Source organism: Drosophila serrata, unplaced genomic scaffold (genome assembly GCF_035046125.1).
Source record: "Drosophila serrata isolate PLE 108 unplaced genomic scaffold, ASM3504612v1 contig_240, whole genome shotgun sequence".
Taxonomy (NCBI): Eukaryota; Metazoa; Arthropoda; class Insecta; order Diptera; family Drosophilidae; genus Drosophila; species Drosophila serrata.
In genome coordinates, this window is record NW_028257138.1 from 8,079,771 (window position 1) to 8,101,859 (window position 22,089).

The following is a 22,089-nucleotide window of genomic DNA, read 5'->3' on the forward strand; positions in this document are numbered from 1 at the left end:
CAAAGCCACATACATACATATATATTTGCGCTCACTCATACACCTACACTACAGCGGGGGCGACGTCGAACCAATGCAAAATGACTCTCTGGCAGCAGCGAACAAAACAAAAACAACAATTCAACTACAGTCCCAACTGAGGCGAAAAAGCACGCAGCACAAAACTTGTTTTGTTGTTCTTTGGCCACTCTATGGACAGTGGGGCAAAGTCGTTCAAATACAAGATTTGCATCTGCATCTGTTTTTGGTTTGTTTGTTGATTTGTTGGAATTTTCATTTACAAATGATTTAAATTTTACATTTACAAAATTTACATTTAATTATAAATGCTATTTTTAAGTCGCTGCAATTTAAAAAAACTAGTTTTAGACACAGTTTTTGTAAGTTTCAATACTTTTGCAATCATTGCACATATTCTTCAGTACAAATTAAGTGGAAAACCGAAACGCAGTGTAAAGTTGAGTCATAAAAACAGTAATAACTAAAAGCGATTATTATTAAATGTAAATACTATATCAATTTCGGTTTAAACTTCAAAGTAAATAAATTAAATAAATAAAGTAATTGTCTTAAATCAAAATTCTCTTGCCACCCTTTGCCCCACTGTTCTCAGAGAGCGGCTGCTGCTGCTGCTGCTGCTGCTCGCTGCGTTTTTACTCTTACTCTCTGCTCCCGCCGACTGTTGCTGCTGTGCCTTTGTGCGACTGTGGGGGTGACTTTACTCTCTTCGCTGCGTCGCTGCTTCGGTCGCTGCTGCAGTCGGCGTCGCGGCTCGCAACGGTGGCCGGCTGATAGGCCATAAACGAACTTTTCGAATCTATTCGGCCCTAGGTTTCGGTGGTTTTCGGTGCTCGCAAAGCTCGCAGCCAGCAGACGGTGTGTGCATATCGTCTCTCATCTCTTGTGCACTCAAATTTTGAAAACTAAATTGCTAAATTGCAAAAATTTTCGAGAATAACAAAAAAATTAAATTATATCTAACGAAAATCGAACAGCCGCTTTGTCGAAAAAAATATAAATATTAAATATTAAACTGTATTCCTTAATTTATTTCATATTAAAAGTGCAGTCGATGCAACGGCAAAGTAAAAGTGCGAACGATTTTGCGGAATTTGGAGACTTTTTAATTATTATTTAAGTTTTGTTTGTGTTCAATGGGCAAACGCAAAAAATAACTGTCCCAGTGTCAAAGAGCCTAGAGTGTGCGTGTGTGTGCGTCGATCGTGAGAGTGTTTTCTACAAAAAACGGTTTATCGACAAGTGATTGAAGGTAATTTGCAGTTAAAAAATTAAGCAATACTTATGAATTAAAAGTGAGAATAAAACATGAATTCAGAGGGAGAGAAAAATCATAAAAGGACAATTGCAATTTCCCTAACCCATTCTCTCAGGCAAAAGTGCGTATAAATGAGCCTATGTGTGTGTGTATTTGATTTCCACATCCATTTTTTGGGGTGTGTGCGTTTTTGGAACGGTAAAAAAATAAAAATAAAAACGCAGCATAAAACGGGATCTCGAGGCAAACGGCGAAAACGCAAAGCAAACTGGGAAAAAGTGAAGCGAAAACTTTTTTATGCATAACGAAAACGTCTGCATTTTTAATCGAGGCAGCAGCAACAACAATGGAAATAGCAGCAGCAACAGCAACAACAACAAGAACATGGAACAATAAACAACCCTCCCCGTACTCCCTGCCACCCCCCTGAAAATAAACAAGGCGCAATCCCAGTGAACTGAACCCCTTTTTTGCACTGTGTGTTTTGTTAGTGTGAGAATAACGGAACGAAAGAGGCATAGAGAAAGAGTGTGTGTGTGTGTGTGTGTGTGTGAAGAAAAGTGCGAGAAGTGCATGCGAAAAGGGAATGCAATTAATCCAGGACACTTGTTTGAAAAAAGAAAGAAAAACAGAAAAAAAATGCAAGCAAAATAATTAAAGGATACGTTGAAAACTGTAAAAAAATGTGATCAGTGTGAAAAATGTCCTGGGAAAATGTCATAAAAAAGGAGAGAGAACTATAATGAGGGACAGCAAATTAGTTACGAAGTTTTATACATATATTAAAATTAAGAAGAAGGAAAAATAACTAAATAGTTTGGTGTGAAAATTATCAAAGTTATAATTATCAGTAAAATGTATTTGATTTGTGAATAATTCAAATTTGAATCTGAATACTTATTTTGTCTTATTGAGAAGAAAAAAATAATACGAATTATATCTCAGAGCTACTGAAAAATAAAATCAAAATCATGTGTTTTAAATAAATCAAATTAATTTCCAACAAATATTTAACTTGAACCATTTTATTCATTTCATTTAAAAACGAAAACCGTTCCAAAAGTCCAAATACGAACCCGAAATTCCAAAATAATTTATTTTTTTTATCCATCGAATAAATGACATTTGCCAGAAGCCAAATGGGAATTGAATTTCGAAAACGAGAACATGAAATATATTCCGATAATAAAACCATTTATGCAATTCACTTTACGACTTTGTTAGCTGATAAGAAAATCAAAAATTCAGAGCATAAGCAATACTTTTAAAAGACCAAACAATTTTTCAATGGAACAAGTGTGGTCAAGGGAATTCTATGAAATAGTTTTGAATTCATTAAAAATCCATTATAAAGGTCTTCCACATGAACAATAAATGAATGTACCATTTTAATTTAACTTGGAAAATGATAGGAAAATAATTGAAATTATTTAAATAAACCAAGAAAAAAAACTTTTACACTGGGTAAGCTTAACTAAATAATTTCCCCTATCGCTTTTCTATTTCCAGCCAAATGTCACTGTGAAAATGCCTCAACAAACTAATTACAACACCGATTTTATTAATTCCAACAACATTACGAAAAACAATCAACAACAACAACAATATCGGCGAATGCTAAGAAATGCTAATCAAGCTAAATATTTTGAACATTTAACGGTCTAAGCAAAAACAAACAAACAAATAATAATTTCGCGAAATTATACAAAACTCAAACAAAAATGAATTGAAAATAAAAACTTTTTCGAAAAACAACGCAAAATTATAAAATTGGCAAACAACATTTTTGGTCTTATATCAAAATAAACACAACAACAAAAATTTCAATAAATTAACAAAAACGATTTTTGGCAAGCTGCATGCAACAAAAAAATAAATAAAAAAAATTAATTAATATATGAAAAGTTAAGATTATCTCAAACGTCCACACGTGAACATATTTTGCAACTAAGATGAAAATCTAAACAAATGTAACTTTTTTAAATTAACAACAACAACAACAAGCCGTCGTCAAATAAATTAAACAAAAGAAAGTAAAAAAACAACAACAAATCAATCAGTTGAAAAGCCAAGGAAAATCTTTTTAGAACAAACGCAAAAAACCGCAAAAATTTAACCGCCAACAAAAATTGGTCAACTCTTCAAAATTATTGGTTCGGACATACGCAATACTATACACAGCAACACAACAACAACAGCAACAACAACAACAACAAAAGCAGCCATAGCAACTGAGCAACAACAACAAGAAAAGCTACTACAGTAATCACTACAGTAAAACGCCATCGCAACAGGAGCAGAAGCAGCGCAGCAGCAGAGAACGTGTGTGTTAGTTTGCATAAAAATTTCGTTTCGATAAAAAAAAGCTAAAGCTACAAATATTTAACAAAATACGAATCGTAAATACATGTATTTATAAAACATAATATACATATACCTATACATATATCTATGCTTACAAATTATATCGAAGAATATTTGGTAAACAATTTTTGATAAACAAAAAGAGTATACTTAATTAATTAGCATCAAAACTAAACAAAACAAAAATTATATAAAAAATAAAGAACATAAACGTTTGGCCCCAAAAGAAAAGTGCAGTGTGTAAAAACAGAATAAAATTCAAAATTAATAACTGTGCAAAAGTTTTACAACTGAGATAATTCTGGATTTGGATTTAGCGCGAAAATTTGCAATTGGATATTAAGGTGAGTTTTTAAAACAGAATTAAAGTTTTTATATTTAGGAGAGGGTTTATTTTAAAGAACTATATAAAATAAAATGGGAAAACTATTTTTAAATATTTGAAAATATTTCTTTCAATTCAAGACGTTTAACTTTTTAAATAGACTAACTTTTTTACATTAAAATGAAGTTTAAAATCTGTAAAATAATCAAAATTATAAATAAATTCCCAAAATTCATATATCAAAATTAAATTTTATCAACCACAACAACTTTATAATTAGTTTAACAACAAAATTTAATATAATAAATATGCCTAAAGTGACTTTTTTATGCAACTTTCCTTAGTTTCCTTAATGGCCTCTCAACGTTTTCCCCCTAAAAAAATAAATAAGTTCAGCACGCACGAAAAACTGCGTAAAAATGAAAAATGTTGTTTTAGAAAGTGTCCACAAACATTTGCAAACAATTACTGGTAACAAATATAACAACAACAACAACAACACCGCCTCTAATTACAATTATAATTTATGCAAAAAAAGAAGAAAAAAAAACACATTTTTTGGTCAAGAGAGGTACAGAAAAAAAATTGTCTACGCACTTTGCGTATGATTTATGACACTCAACTTGGCGTTGCATATTAATAACGGGAAGAAAAGCAAAAGTTGCCTAGTTGACATATTCACATGTGTGCGAGTGTACGCTTACACTGGCATACAAAATATATGTGCATACATCCCTTATTTAGGGTTATGCATAAATTAAAAATATATTACTTTTGCTGCACACATTGTTGGTGTTTCATCTAAACCAAAAAAAAAACGAAGAAGAAGAAGGAAAAACTGCGTCGCAGTTGGCACGCAATATTGCCCCCTGCCCCCCCTCACACCACCCTATTCTTACCCCCTTTTCGTTGCTGCCTCTGCCGGCGCCGCTGCCACTTTGACCTACTTAGCAGCGCAGCGTGTTCCAAATTTTGTGCGTTGTGTGTACTTTTTTTTTTTTCTCCCCATCCGCAATCGCTTCTCTCTCGCTCGCACTTGGTTTTCTCTCTCACTCGCACTCGCTTACGTTAGTGAGTCGCATTGCGTGCGCTTGAAAAATTGTAGTTTTTTGTGTTGCTTTTGTTTTATTTTTGTTGCCCGGAGGTCTTCCGCATTTAATTAAATGCATACATTTTTTCTTCTATTTCTATAGTCTCCAACTTTAATACACAGAAAATAAGGGGGGAAATTGGTAAGGTTTTAAAGAATTATGCAGTTCAAAAGTATCTGAAAGATTGAAAAGTATCTACAAGATATTAAAACATTTCTGAAATTGATTTATAATCATGGTTCTAAACATATATTTAAATAAGATACATTAAGATATTTAAACAAATTTTGTAAGCTTGAAAAATATCTACAGATGAAAGATATTTTAAAAATAATTTACTAAATTAAAAATTTTTTGGAAATTTTAAATAAAAATTCTCATGTCTTATTAAAAAGTCTTTTGAAAAATCTGAAAATATTTATATTACAACCAAAAATGTGAGCAGATTATAAGATTATTTGTCATAAATTGTACAATATAATTTACTTTTACTATTTCTTGATCTAAAAATATTTATTTATTTTACAACCTAAAATATGAACAGCTTTATAGGTTATATATTGTATAGTTTACAACATACTTTACAATAGAAATTAAACTCTTAATAATAATAGATATTATTTATTAGATTTTTAAAAAAGTATCTTAAAGTATGACAATGTATCTATTATAATTTCTCCCTCTGTATTGTTTACCTTGTCTTGGCTTTTTGTTTTTGAGTTTTTCGTCGCCTGACTGCATTTTACTTGTCGGAAGTGTCTAGCTTTCCCACTCTCCCTCTCCCTCTATCTCTTTTCATCTTTCTCATGCCTTCTCACGTGCATTTGCACAATCGTTAAACTTTTTTCCCAGAATTGCATCGCTGTCTCGCTTGCACTTGCCGCCATACCTGATCTTTTGTAGCAGACTGCGCGGCTTCTTATGTCGTAACTGACGCAATGCAACCGACTTCATTATTTTCTTCTATTTTTTATATTATTTACTGTTGTTATTGTTGTTGGTGTTGTTGTTGTTGTTGTTGGTGTTGTGTGTCGGCACTTGCGCAAAGTGTCTATGATATGCTCTTAGGTCTCCCCCTTTTCCCCCTAAAGACGAACGCATTTCGGTACTTGTCTTGAAATTGTTTAAATTTTATTACTTGCCACTGCAGTTGTTTGAATTTTAATGCGAACGTTTACCAAGAAATTGTCCAACAAAAAAAAGGGGAATGCAGTTTACTTTTTATACTCTTTAAGGGGTATTATAATTTCACTCAGTAGCTTGTTATGCTGTCATATCCGACGTTATAAATCATATATATTCTTGATCAGCATCAGCGGCGAAGCTGAATTAATTTTTTAAAATTTTTTTAAGGTTAAAATTACATTTTTAAAATTTTGAAAAAATTATAAAATTTTAAGATTAACAAATTTTAAATTTGGTATGCAGATTTATTAATCTTATAAAAACTAACATATGAAAGCTTTCCGTATTAAAATTAGTGCCTATTTGGCTTAGTTGTGAGTTTTTAAAACTGTATAATAATAATAATAATAATAATAATATCGATTCAAAGAATGCTAATATATAAACCCATGTATCTTTGGTCTTTTGTTTCACTTAATACTTCTTTTTAAGATGCATTTAAAACATTCTTAAGAGAATTAAATATTAACTATTTCTAAAACATAAATCCTTCAAGTTTTATCTGCGCAAATTACGCAAATATCATGCAAGTTGTAATTGTTGTATAGCTTAACTTGTTTTATTTAATTTTATAAACCATTAAGGACAAGACACACGCACTTGCCATAGACTTGAAAAACTGAAATTTACACGAGACTTGATCATAAAAATTCATATGAAATAATCGCTTTTATGATCAGCTAATTAGGCTTATCAAAACAACAAAAAATATAACAAAGTATGTAGTTTTTCTAGGCTGCAAAATGTAACGGAGGAGGAGGCGTGGTGGGTCGAAAAACCTGTCAGTGTCAGTCAAAGTGACATTATATATTCTTTTTTTTTGCTGTATCTTTGCGTCTTCTTCCGCTAGCTTCCTCGTTGTGCGTTTCCATGGCACTTAAATGTTGACTATTCATAGGGCGAGACGAGAGTGAAAGAGAGGCGGACCACATGAGCATAGGCCTATTGGCGAAAGAGAGAGAGAGAGAGAGCGAGATAGTGGAAGAGTGCACACATAGACGCATACATATGAACATTAAAGCTAACATATAAGTTGGAGCCACAGCTGCTTGCAAAATAATAAGGCTTCATAATAAAAATAAGTAATAAAAGAATAAATAATAATATTTAATATAATAATAATATTCAGTACATTTTTTATTTTTTAATTTTATTAAATTTTGTATAAAAATAAATAATAAAAAAATAAATAAATAAAAATAATAATATAAAATAATTTTTATTAGATGTATAAATATAACAATATTATATTAAATTCATTTCTGATAATAGCACCTATTCTTTTGACCCCTGTTGTACATGCAATGTGTATTGGGGTTTGGCAAACTCAATTCCGTTTTTTTTTCTCCCGTTTTCGCTAGTTTTGTTAGGTTTTTTTTTTTTTTTTTTATTTCTGGCCATTCCCCAGTTGCTAATTGCCAGTTGCCTTTTGCTCCACTTCGCCCCACACACACACACACAAACGCACGCAATATAAAAAAAATACCTAAACTTTTGCATGCAAGTGTCGTCTGTGTGAGTATGAGTGGGTGTATGCGTATGTATCTGTGTATGTTTTGCAATGGCCGCCGCAATAGTTTGCACAAATAGAAAACGCATTTCATGGGCGGACATCTTTGTCTCCCTCTCCCTCTCCCACTCTCACTTCTATCTCTTTCTCTTTGCCGATTTGCAAGGCTTTGGTTTATCTGCATTGAACAGTTGGAATGCGTAAAGTTTCAGTCTAAATTTATGAGTGTGTGTGTGTGTGTATTTCAAAAATTTTTTTAGCAGATGATTGCATATTTGTAGAAGAATTTTTTTTGTAAGCTGTTATTTTTTTACATGCGGTTTCCTGATTGGAAATGCAATATTGCCAGGGACATGAAATATTAGTCACGTGGGAAAAGGCTTTAAAGGAGGTTTATTTTGTATCTTAATATGGTTAAAAAGATTTAAAATTTTGAATTACAAAGATTTAGACTTCAAAAAATAATAATAAACTAATTTATTAACTTTATATATATATTTTTTTTAACTTTAGAATACTTAAAAAGCCTTTGAATACAAATAAAAAGTCAAACTATCGTAATTGCTTTAAGAAAAATTTGGATTTTTAATATCTTATTCCTGAAATACAAATATTTAATTGGAAAACAATTAAAAAGATGGTTCTATGCATATATGGTCAATCTTTTAATACTCTATATTTCTTATAACTATAAAATCATTGTCTTTCCTTCCTTGTCTTAAAATTCAACCTTCTCAAACGTATAAAATAAGCGAGAAAACTTAAATAAAATTGCAGGCAACCGAATTTGTTGTTGTCAATTCCAGAGTCTAGGAATTACATCACACAGCCTAGAACCGAATGCTGATAATTCCCCAACATGAACATACACTCTTAAATATGTACACGCACACACTTGCAAAAGGGCGCAACAAATAAATATAAAAAATTTTAGACAAAATTACAAAAAAAGCACAAAGCGCAGAGCAAAGCAAAAAAAAAAAGCGAATGGAAGTTGCTATGTACAAGCAAGCAAAGAAATAAACACATAGGCCTATGTATCTATGTATTTTTCATACACTTGTCATGCCATCTAGCCACACTGCTCTCTCATCCTTCCTCTCTCGCTCACTCTCTGCAAAATAAAAGTCGCATCCAAAATTTAATATAGACAATTGGGGTCAAAATAATAGCATAGATCAAACTTTATAATTTATATTAATTCATTTACTAAGAAATCTTAATGTTTAAAGAGAATATTCATTGATCATTTCTTTAATTCTCCTTATATACCAAGTATTTTTTATATAGTCTCCCAGTTAGTGCTATTATTTTAATCACTACTGTATATATACGAGCCTACATAGCGCGAACAAATGCGTGGCCTACAATTAAATTGGCTCAAAGTGCGTAAGGGGCAGCACTAACAACAATAGAAATAAATAATTTCGGGAGGCCTGCACAGCAACAAAAAATAAAACTACGAGCGAAAAGCGAAATAAAACAGCAGCAGCAGCAGGCAGCAGCGATAGAAAAAAACCTTGAGCTGGCACAACATAATTAAAAATGTGCGTAAACGCACACAATCAAAATTTACACACATACATTGACTTTTGCAGTGCGTAGAGCTTTTCAAATGACATTCACGCGCAATAAATATCAGACGAGCCGAAAAAAAAATCATGAAATCAACAAAAGCTCCCTTCCTGCTCCACTACACACTGCAAATCCAGCAACAAAATGAGGAAGTCTAAAAATGGTTTCAACAACAACAACAACAACAACAAAACTACAAGTCCAGTGCAGGGAGAGCAAGGGAGATGGGTGGATTTTGGGGCCCAGAGCTTTATGGCACGCACTTTTCTAAAGCTTTGCCTAGGCGCCACGCACATTGCGACAGAAGCTTTTCAATGAGATGATCAGCTACAGAGATACAGATAGCAATCCAAGGGATCGACGGGATCAGGGGTTCTTATTGAATATTTAAATAATGTAGAAGATTATTTATAGATTTCTGCAGTGTAACTTCTAGGAAAATATTAAAGAATTCAATCAGAATCTCCTAAAATCATAGAAATATGTGTATTTAGAAATCTATTAAAAGTCTATTAACTTAATTAAAAGATAAGCACTTCCTATGTCTCACAAAATCACTTCCTTAAATCAAAAAGATCCCATAGTACATAAAGTACAGTTACCACGTTAAACTGCAATATATACCCTTCCCACTTGCACTGCATCAAGCTTCAGTGAAATGCAACAACGGTCACATAATTTCTATCTTGCTCTAACCCTTTGCGTGCAGCAAAGTAAAGGGAAAGAAGTAACAAAACCCAAAGAAACGGTACAGAAATGATTATTTAATTGCCAGAACCTTTGGGCTTCCCCCAATTTAATTTAAATAACGGCTAATTACGTCAAGTATAATACACGCATACACACTCCAACGACACTCTCATTGAGAGGAGACACATGCAACCAAACGTAAATAATTCTTGTAAATTGCCTCCCCCACAAAATCTGTAAAAATCTGTAACTGTCTTTGTTGCACGAGATGTTGTGTTTGTTTGTTATTATTACACTCTTTTTTTGTTTTGCTTTTTCCTCCTCATGTCACACTTTTTTTGTATGCGTTTCCACCTCGACTACTTCCTCTTCCTTTAGCTTTTCCTTACATCTCTCCAACTCTGACTCGGCTCTCAAAGACGCTGTTCGAGTGCACTCGGCGGGAGAAAACAAAAGAAAGGAGGGGGAGAAGAGAAGTGGAACAAAAAGCACAAAAGAAAAATGGTTAAGGAAATTAAAAAGCATAAAAACAACAACAACAGCAGTAGCAGCAGCTTCCGTTAAAACAAAGCGAACTCAAGTGGAAGAAGGAACAAAAGAAAGCGAGCAGCGAAAAAAGGGTTCCCAAAGACAGCGAAAAGGGAGTGGGAGAAAATAGGAGGAGAGAGGGGGAGAGAAAAGAACACATATGCAGCATTTACCGTTAGCCCTTGGAGGGCGTTCCTTTTTCCTCCTCTTTCCTTGTGGTTAATTTTTTGATTTTGTTGTCGCTTTTATGTATTCTTCTCTCTGTGTGTGTGTGTTTCTTTGTTACCTCTTCTTTGGCTTTTTCTGGTTCGTTTGATATGCAGAACTTTGGAATTGGTCCAAAGTATGATGATGCACTTGGCTCGATGGGAAAATAATCACTGAAGAGCAGGTAATTCCATTGTCAAGTGCCGGGTTCTAGTGTTTGTTTAAAGGTTTGGGTAGAGGAAGTGGAAGTGGAAGTTAAGAAAATCTTCACTCGATGAAAGAGTTTTGAAGTTTTGTGAACAAATGTTTTGGAAATTATAACAAGATGAACTATTTTTTACGATTTCTCAATGTCGAGTTAGGGTTAGTAGGGGTCCTGTTTTGCTTAACTCTCAGTTTAAGGTAACAACCGGATAAATTGGTGGTAAATGAAACTCTGTTTTATTAATTTATGTTTTTTTTTAACTGAAGATGAAATGTACGTTTCTGTTTCTTAATGTCTTGTTAAGATCCCAGTGCTGCTTAACTCTTAGTTTAAACTTAGGACTTGATAAACGAGCCCTTAATACAACTGTGTTATAAATCCTTTTTATACTACCCAAAGATAAACGAAGATGTAAGTCCTGGTTACTGAATATTGTGTTAAGGTGTCAGTTTTTTAACCCTCAGTTTAAAGAAAGTTTCAGTAAAAATAAGTACTTAATAAACTATGTAACATTTGTATCTTTTTTAACTTCTTGTTGAACAAATAAATTCTTGACTTAAAGATATCAGTTTTTTAGTTTAAACTCTTAAAGGATCTTTTCAGAAAGCCAATTATTTCTTAACTGGCAGTTTTTCTCTCCGAAAACCCTTAACAGGACATTGTATATCTAGCAGTTATGCATAGTTAATAAACTGGTCAGTTAGATCAGTTCTTAACTACATTGTTTTAAGCCTTATCTGCACTCCATTTAAAGTGCATTACTCTCTTTTAAAATTCTGAGAAATGATTGCATTTTGTGGTGCATAAATAATTGCATTCGGTAAAGTTTTAAGCCAAGGTAATAGTTTCACCCCCCAAAAGCATAGATACTATATCTACCTTGTCTGAGTCAAACTGACTTTGTCTTCTGGCAAACGCTTCGCTGACTCATATGGTTTTGTTGTAAGTCACACTTTTGGCTATATGCTTATCTCCACTCATATATATTTTTTATTGCTTAAACAATGTAACAATGCATTTACGCAAGTCTTGCACTTGCTCGAGCTTAATTTATGCATTTTCCCAGAGTTTTTTTTTCAATTCGTAAAGTCTTTTCATTTGGCGTTATGCGTGGGTGATTCTCACTCTTGTGCAAGGTGTTTCATTTACATTGCGATGACCGTTGATAAAAACACATTCAAGACCGCCTGCAGTGACCAATCTTCTTAACCGTATTTCCCTATTTCAGTATCTTTTTTGTGTTTTTGGTCTAATTAAAATGCAACAACTCGAGTGCAACATTTTTATGGACGTGATTTACACACACATACACACTCTCAGGGAGGAATAGAGACGGTTTTTCTTCTGAGGAGGTTGGGGGTCGCAACCATGAAATTGAATTGCTACTTTGAAGTGCACTCGATGCCAGTGGATGGGCCAAGTTAAAAAAAAGGGTTAGCTAGCTGCACACATGGCTGCACGTCTGATAGACAGTGGCGCGGGTTTTTCTTTTTTTGTTTTTTTTTTTTTGATGAGGTGTTGGGGAGCCAAGGGCCACCTAGTTGCCCACACTAATTACGAGAGGGAAATGCAGTCCAAAGCAACATCGTCGCAACATTGCTGGGTTTTATTTTTCCCCCCATTTTCCCCTATTTTTTTTACTGTTTGGTTGGATGAACTAAGTTCATTAGAAGTGTGTGTGTGTTTGTGTGTAAAAAACAGTTGATGATGTAAGGGGTCTTGGTATTCGTATTGCACTTTTGTCCAGAATTCAGTTAATTGGAAATGGGGAAAAATACAAAAGGAAATCAGTACAACATAGGCTAGATTAGGAATAGATTACATCGTTAAAATGAAAAAAAAAAAAATTATACAAATTTAAATTTTTTAAAATTTTAAATGGACTATGCATATTTTTAGAACTAATAAATACTAATATAGGGTAGTTTTCCGAATTAAAATTAATGCATTTTTGGCTTAGTTATGCATATTTTAAACTTTGATTTGTTGAAAAAAACGGTCCTACAAAAATATCGATAAATATCGATTCAAAGAATGCATAAATTTTATGTTTAGTTATGATTGATTTCCGATTCGGTTCTTTAATTTAAATGCAAACTGCAAGGTTAAATAAACTTCTAAAACTATACAACTTGGCTTGATTTAATATGCTTAAGTTTTTGTTGGCTGTTAAATATATTCTTACAAAAATTAATAAAATAAGCTTATTTAATTTAAAACTTTATGGCAGGGTTTGTTATAAAATGTATATATATTTTTTTTCACATATATTAATTCCTTTCTGTTTATTTTTCTTGCAGGTAAGCAGCTTCACCTTTGTTCAAACTAATTGGGCCGTCGTCTAGTTTAATGTAAGTTGTAATTGCATAAAAAATTCCTCATTTCTATGGTGCATTAAATATATGTATATTTTTTTTTCTAATTTTTCGCTGTCGTATTTGTTTTTGCATTTAACTCCAGTACCCCCTTGAGGCATTTTCCCCATTTCCATGAGCTGAGCTCAGTGGGTGGTGGGTTTTTCCCTCCCCCCCTTGAACCTCACCTTCTTCGTTTTGCAATTCCTGACCATAAATTTTGCAATTAACGACAAATGTCACTTTGTCTGGCCGATGGCGACGTCGACGACATCCGAGACCATTGCAACCATTTTTGCAGAGAGGAGAATGGAACTCAGTATGGGTTTGGGTGTGTGGACCTTCATTCTATATTTTTTCTATATTTTCTTTTTTTTGTTATTGTTGTTTGGGGAGAGCTGAGCTGGTTGAATGCTTTTAGCCAGGACCAAGGACCAAGAGCAGCAGAGCATGGCATGGAGCGCACACAAGCACCAAGGAAAATCGCAAAACCTACAATTTTTTTTTGTTCCATTGCCACCACCCGCAACCACTCTTACGGTCTGCTCGTCCTGCAATTGCATTAAAAAGCATAAATTTACTTTAGACCAGGCCCAGGAACGTTATAAAATCCATTTATGCACTTCACTTGCTCTCTTTTGCATGGCGCCCATCTCCTTCTCCTTGGGTTTTCCACATTTCCCTCCATTTCGGGGTGGTTGCATGCCCTGCTGGTCAGTTGGTTTCCTTTTTTAGGTCCTGGGCCCTACGAGTCCTGTGCAATCTACAATAATTCCTGATTTCTTTTTCCTTTTTTTTTTTTTATTGTTTTTGTTTTTGGTGGCATTCCCATTTTATATTTTTCCTGCCAATTTCTGCAGTCCAGGCTAGCGTAAAACTGAGAGAGAGAGACCGATGGTTTGCAGGAGCTATGCAATTTTTACTAAAAATTTCACAACTCGAACGGGGGAGAGAGAGGAAGAGAAGAGAGGCCTTTGCTTTTGTTTTGTCCTGTGACACGATGATGAAGTTTAATTTGGACACGACTCAAGGCTCAAGTTTGGTCCTTTTTTGTATTTTTTGGGGGGTTCCTATTTGGCACCCGCATGGGGTGGCAGGGAACCCACAGAGGAGTCGCTACTGGGAGTCCCCTTGGAGTCCTCCCTTTTGAGAGCCCCCTAGGACCTCCCTTGGAGATCCCTCTGGGAGCTACCCCTTGGTGTTCCCTCTTGGATTTCCCCTTGAAACCCCTTCTGGAAGCCCCATTGCATTGCCTCCCATGATGTCCAGGGAAAAAGTTTTTTAGAACTTGTTTACCGGAAATGTTTAAAATTTTAGTTTTCATTGGAGAATGTCATTGCAATACGCTTTCTTTTTTTTTTTTTTGCTAAAAAAGGGTACTGAAATTTAAGGTATCTTAAAAAAACATAGTATGATATAAATTTCATATTAAAAACTCTCTTTACCATGGCCATTGCTTTAATAAGGATTATCGATTTATGATTACTAATTAATACTAATTAATTTAAAATAAGAATATAATAAATAAAGGTCTAAAGATTAGAGTTTTCTATAAATAAAAAATATATGTAATAATTATTTTCATTTCGAGATCTTATGATTAGAGTATGTGATAACTTTATATATATTTTTTTTATATATTCATTTCAATGACTAATATTTAAGTTTTTAAATAAACAAATATATATGTATAATATATATAATATATATATATATAATATTCCACTTAAAAGAAAACTAAACTTTCTAGATAATATTTTATCCCTGATCCTTGTATAACCTGAAGAACCTTTCTATTTCATCTATTTTAAGCTTATATTATTTTTCAATTGCTTTCGGATTATGGAATAAATCTTTTTCTAGCATTCCATCTTTTTTCAAGAGTTTCAATAGATAGATTTATGGATAGATCGATTTTTAGATATATGTAGATAGATTTATCTTTCCTTATAGAAACCCCTTTCCCTATAGGTTTTACCTCTGTACCCAACTATGCAATTTCTTCTTCTCTGATGTGTGTTTGGGGCTTTCTTCTTTTGCCCATTTCCGGTTCTCTAATATATTTTCGATTTTTCAACGTTATTCTATACCCCTCTTTTTCTATCTATCTCTATCTCCCTTTCTGTGTGTTGGCTTAAAACTTCATTTCCTTTGGGGTTCCTTTTTTTGGGGCGTGGCAGAAAATACTGCAGTTGCCACACAAGCCTAACCCCGGCAAAACGCTTTAGATAAACAATCAGCAAACTGCAGCAGCAGCATAAAATAATACAAAAAAAGAAGCTAAAATTTAATTCCCTTTTTTCCCCCTTTTTGAAAGTTTTTGTTGAACGTTTTTTTAGAGCTGAATGTGTGTGCAGAATGTTTTTTGTTTGCATGCGCTTTTCTGCAGAATTTTCGGCAATATTCCATTAATACTTGGACTTTGTTTGCTTTTGCCAGTTGTGCTCCCAAAGTTTTGTTGATAAATATATATCGATATTTTTTGTGTTAGCAATAAATTTGCAGAATGCAAAAATGCCTGCCTTGCTGCATAAATAAATCATCAATGCATTTGGGCTTTATTTTTTTTTAACTTCAATTGCAGAGCCCCTAAAAAAATTCTTTGAAGCGTAAATGAAATTGTAAATGGAAAATCCACATGACATGTCTGTGTTTTTTATCTCAAAACTAAAGTTTATTTTTGTTTGTTTCGTATTTTTGCCAAAGGCGATTTATGCAACAAATGGAATTTTAAATGGAATTGCAAAATATTTTTGACGAGACAAATTTGCAAATAAAACTAGTAGTTATTTATTAAATTATTCACTTTTGCTTTAGGGAATGGAATTTATAAAAGGAATTTAATATTTTGGGTTAAGGAAATCTATTGGATATTGAAATTTCAACAAGATTTATTTTAAGATATATTTATTGTATATATTTATATATATATATTATATTTTTTCATATTACTTTTTCAGTTAATTATTTAGATACTCAAATTATTAGATTGATTTTTGGGTTATCCTTTTAAAACTTAATTAGCTAAATTACATTAATTTTAACTAAGATTTAAGTACTTTTAGAAAAGTATAAACAAATTCCATTAATACAAAAAAAAAATAAAACCTTTTAGTCTGAACCAACTATTGATGGATAGCAAAACTCACACAGACATTAAACTAAAACCTTTTATCAAAGATAAATAAAATGAAAAACTCTCCGGTGGGGGTGGGGTTGGAAAAGCTGCTGCATGCGACAAATGCAGGCAAAAGAGGAAAATGGGAAAAGCCGAGACTCGGCAGCACAGCAGCAGCAGCATATGTGATGGATGGAAAAAGGAAAGCCTCTCGTTGAAAGCCAATGTGCAGTGTCTATGCAAAAGGGGGGAGTAGGGAGTGGGTGGTGATAGTCTCTATCTCTCTCTAGTTCTCCCTCCCTCTCTCTCTAGTTGGCTTCTACCTCTGCAGTCGGCCAATGTGAAATAAATTAAAATATTTTTATCTACACTCGTGCACGTAGTCCGTAGCCTCTGTGTGCAATGGAAATTGCCACCGACCGCACTTTAGCTGCAAAAGTTTTTCCAAGCTTGGGAGTTTTACCATCCCTCTAGAACTTGGCCAGGGTTGTGACACCCCCCTTGGGGTGCACTGAGGAAAATAATTAAGATATTGAATTAATTTATTTATAGGTTATATTTATTGCTTTCTTTACTCTGAATTTGGATAAAATCTTAATTTATTCACTGAGCAAAAAAGGATTTGGCACTAACAAAAATTTTATTCCATAGTTTTTGAGAAGTTTATAGAGTTTTTTAAAATTTCAACTTTAAGAATCTTAGTAATTTGATATAAATTAATATTTATTTAATTAAATAATAAGTATCTATTTCGTGATTTTTTACTCTTTGACTCCTTAAAATTTTTGTTGATACATACTTTTAGACACATTTTTAAGAGGTTTACAAATCTTAGTGGTTTCTTTTAATGTTCTTTTATTGATTATTTATTTATAATGGTAGATGGGAATACCTGAAGACCCCTTGATCACTTTGGTGTTCTAATAAATTCTGAAACATCCTAAATGATTCAAAATATTCTCAATATTCTTTTTAAAAAGCTTGAATAGAACAACATATTTAACAAATTAAGCCTGGAACTCTACAATTGAGACTCTTTTGAATATTATTTTGAATTTTTAAGAGTATTTTATTAATTTATTAGTAACTTTTCTAACATTTTCTTTCTCTGCACATTTCCCTTTTTGCCAAAGTAAAGTTTTGTTTTTGCAGAGTTGCATTTTGGCAAACCAAAAAAAGAAAAGAAACTAATTTACTCGTTTGTTTTTACTTATTTTGTTGTTTTTGAGAATTATTGCTGCATCGTGTTGAAAAAGGGTTGCAACTGCAGTTGCCACTCTCTCTATCCCTCTTTCTCTATCTCTCTTTCTCTTACTTTCCTTTACCAACGTATTCTTTCTAACACATCTTTCCTTCTCTTTCTGACCCATCTCTGTCTCTGTTTTATGGCTTATACATATGTGTTGTCTGCTTTTTGGCGCATTGCACTAACCGACTATAAATGAAATGCCGCATGACGGCCCCCCTCCATTGATCTCATTCCCCCATTCCCCATCCCCTTTCTCTCTTTCTCTGGATTTCCTCTGCTTTCTCTCTGTCTCTGTGTGTGTGTGTGTGTGTTTGTGCATGCAAAAAAGTGAAAGTTTGTGCTGCTCCTTTTTTGAGTTTCCCTCACTCGGCAAGGAAGAGAGAGAGAGAGAGAAGGGAGAGCGAAGGGAGAGTGAGCCAAAAAGGGGGTTTTTTCTGTGTGTGTATGTGCTCTGCACTTTGTGTGTGTTGGGGGTTGCACACAACCGGCGTTGCCACTGCCACCCCCCTTTTTTTTTTTGCAGGGCCAAGTGCTGCAGTCGAGGGTTGTTGTGTTTCATAATGATGACAGCAGCCAACTTCAGTGCTCCTTCCTGATGCTGCCCCACACTGGTCATCATGATGATGATGATGATGATGATGAAGATTACGTTTGGCTATAATGACGTTCTATGCAAGGGATACAACCCTCATGCAATGTTGTTGTTCATTGATTTTACTTTATTTTTCTTTTTCGGGGTCTCTCTACTCGTTTTGATACCCTTGCAGGATTTTATCAATTGGAAATGCAGGGAACATGAAATATATATGTTTTTAATTGTTGATTAGCATCAGTAGAGGAGTTATTTAAGCCTTGTTAATGCTTATGACATAACATATGGTCATACTTTATTAAGTAAAAATCCCTTTTAGGGACTTTAATTCATCAGAATCATCATCAGACGAATTAATCTAGCCTGCTCTATACTTCTGACACAAAATGTGGTCATATTTGAATATTCAATGTTGTATATCCATCACCAGACGACTTAATCTGATTATATCCTTGATTATGACACAAAATGTGGTCACATTTTTGTGTATATATAGTAATTTTTAAAAGATTTGTATTCTTCAACATAACTAGACAAGCCTATTTAGGATTGATACAAATTTTGATCATATTTTAACATTTAAAAAATTACTTAAAAGACTTTCATTGATTAAGAACGCCAGGCGAATAGATTTAGCCTAGCTATGACAAAAAATACGGTCACATTAAAGCATATAAAATAGTCCTTAAAAAACCGTTATTGATTAACATCACCAGACGCTTCCATCTAGCCTTATGACACTGTCACACTTTTGTACTTAAAATAAATGCCTTTTATTATATTATAAGAAATTTTAAAAGTAATTCTAATGGTTATATATTCTGTAAGAGTATCCAATCTTCTGTTTCCTGGAGCTAGCATTCTTTGCTGTTTTTTCCTTGTGCTCTTTTTTCAATTCACATGGAAGAAAAACTTTTTTCCAGGCAACAAAATGCATTTTTTGTGCGCCGCCTGCAGACAATGCGACAGACGGAAAAGGAGGTGGAATGGAAAACTGGGGGGTGTAGGGATGGAAAATCGTATAGTAGTAGAGTAGTAGAGCCTTTGTGGACTAAGGGGGGGTTTAACAGGGGAAGGACGAAGGTTGGTGTGCTGCTGCCTGCATAGAGAGAATTCATTTGGCCCTGTGTGTTGTCTGTGGGTGTGTGTGTGTGTGTCTGGCTGTCTGAAAGTCTGGCAAGGAAATCACAGACGATAAGGAAATGAGTGAAAATTCATTTCAGCTTGTTCTATTTCCCTCTCTCCCCCCTCGTAGTTGTACTATTTTATAGTATTTTCTCTTTACTACGACAAAAGTTTCCCCGCCGTCGCCTTCGGTTGACACATTCATTCTGTCTCTCCAACTTGTGGCTATAATTTGCCTGCATTTTCCTTGGCCAACTCCTGCTGCAGTTGAGCAATTTATTGCTGGAACATCATCCTTGTCAATTTCCTCGTTTTTCTTTATCTTCCTCTCTCTCTCTATCTCTGTCTTTTGCGGCTTTTTTGTTTTTTGCGGCTTGCAGAACTTGAACTCAAATGAATTTTCTTTGACTTGGTTTTTTTTGTGCAGTTTTTCATTAGGATTTCTATGCTGTCCTGCGGCAGTTTTCTCTAGTTAATTTGTGTGATTTGCTGCATTGAAAAAAAGGGGAAAAAAGAGTAGAGAATAGAAAAGAAGAGAAAGAGAAGTTTGATAGAAGCTATAACTCATCAACTGATTGGAGAATATATATGTTTGTGTATGCGAAAAAAGTTTTTCGACTTAAGAAATATCAAGTATATAGTATAGTAAATATATTAAATAAAATAGGTGTATTTATACACTCATAATTTTACTTCGAAGCTTAAAACCCTGTGAAGGAGTCATTTCCGACTCTATAAATCATATAGATCTTGATCAGCATCAACAGGCGAGTCGGCCTTGCTATGCCTGACAAAAAAGTAATTTTTTCCAAATTTTTAAATTTTTTTTAAGGGGTTAAATCTTTAAAATTATGAAATTGACAAAAAGTTGAATTTTTTAACATTTTAAATCGAGTATGCAGATTTATTAACCTACTAAAAATTGACTTAGGACAGCTTTCCGAATTAAAATTAATTCTTTTTTGGCTTAGTTATGAGTTTATTAAATTTGGGATTTAAAAAAAAAATGTTGAAAAAATGGTGATAAATTTCTTTTCAAATAAAGCAAATATTTTAAGGATAGTTATGATAGATTTTCGATCCAAGTTCAAAATCAAATGGCAAGGGTTATAAACTTTGACTTCCAGAAGTCAGGTTGCTTTTTTGTTCTTATATTAACTTATTGTTTATTTATTTGTATTCATTTGACAAGTAATAAATAGGTTTAAGCCTCTCCATTATCCATATTTTGAAATATAATCTAATATAATTTTTCATTGAATTCAATTCAATTCATTCATGACAACTGCAATTTGCAGATAGGAATCTCAAGACACTCGTGATTCGAGGGAAATGCAAAGTGATTGTTATTGGGAACACCCACATACACCTGCTTTAAACACTTTCGATTTGTCTGCCAAAATGTCATAACTTTCGCTTTCTTTGGAAGTCGCGAGTTTAACCCCAGAAAGACCTCTGAATGCGATTCCGATTTCGACCCAGTCCAAGTTGTCATCATTTGTGGCACGCAACGAACAAAAGTAATAACAAAAAAAATATATACAAAAAAAAGAAACAAATAACAAAAAATAAAATAAAAGTAAAAGTCATGCAACAAAACAATTTCTGCCTTTTTTGCAGTAAATTGCATGTGACATTTCATTTGCTTTTTATTTAAATTATTTGTTTGTTTTTGATTTGTTTTGTTTTGTATCTTTTGGTGTTTGTGTGTGCTTTTTTTATGCACCTTTTGTTTGTCGTGACAAACGCTGTCTGGAACAATTTGAGTGTGACTTTGTACACTCACATAAATATCGAAATATATACTTACCTTGTGTACATAATTCCAGCTTGTGGGCGTTGCAAAGTGCAAAAGAAATTCCATTTTTCAAGCCTCTTTTTCTCCTACTTTCCATATTTCTTTTTTTTTGTTTTGTATTTGTATAAAAATTTGACATTTTGTGGCTAAATTATAATGTTTTTTTATTGGGTGGGCGATGTGTAATAGTCACTTTAAAAAAAGAGTTAAAAGACTTTTTGCGGGGGCTTGCTTTGAATGAAAGTTGCTTTTAAATATTTCTATAATTATATTGTATGAATCAAAGTTTATCAATTAAATATTATAGTAATAAATAATACAAATTGGGACCATTTTCCATAGAGAAAATTATTTAAAATATACCCATAAATTCACTCTATATTCAAATGCTCTCATTTTTTATGTGTCACATTATAATACTTCAAGAAAACTCTTCCTTTCTTTTATTCAACAACACGCTTTTTTATATGAATGGCAATAATTTTATGCAAAACACACACACACAAAGAGCGTGAAATCTCCTCGTAGCTCTGCTTCTGTGAGTCATGTAAAAAGTGAAATAAAAATAAAAGAAAGAGCCAAAAGAGAGCAAAAGAAAAAAAACCAAAAAAAAAAGTGAAATGAAATCAAATTTATCTTGAACTTGAACTTGAAAAAATGAAAATGAAGCCATCGAAGTCTGTCCGCAATGTTTAACGTTTCTTTTTTTTACAGCTGTTTCTCTTTTTGTTTGTTGTTCATATTAAATTGTTGTAAAATGTTTTGAATTACATTTTAAACAACTTTTGTTTGAATTTAAATGGAGATCTTGATGGTGCAGTTTGCAGCTGTTAAAAACTTGATTAAAAAGCTAAAAATGTACGAGTAGAAAATGCTTTGCAATTAATTTGATATTTT

The 22,089-nt window shown here is 33.1% G+C and overlaps 1 protein-coding gene across 1 annotated transcript in view; it reads left to right on the forward strand.

The window, feature by feature from the left end:
- The first annotated feature begins 729 nt into the window (after positions 1–729).
- chinmo (Chronologically inappropriate morphogenesis) overlaps positions 730–22,089 on the forward strand; it is a 60,304-nt gene continuing 38,944 nt past the window's right edge. The window contains exons 1-2 of the mRNA XM_086831029.1: positions 730–1,270; positions 2,786–3,984. The gene's annotated coding sequence lies outside the window, so the exon portion shown is untranslated. The remainder of the gene's footprint in view (positions 1,271–2,785; positions 3,985–22,089) is intronic.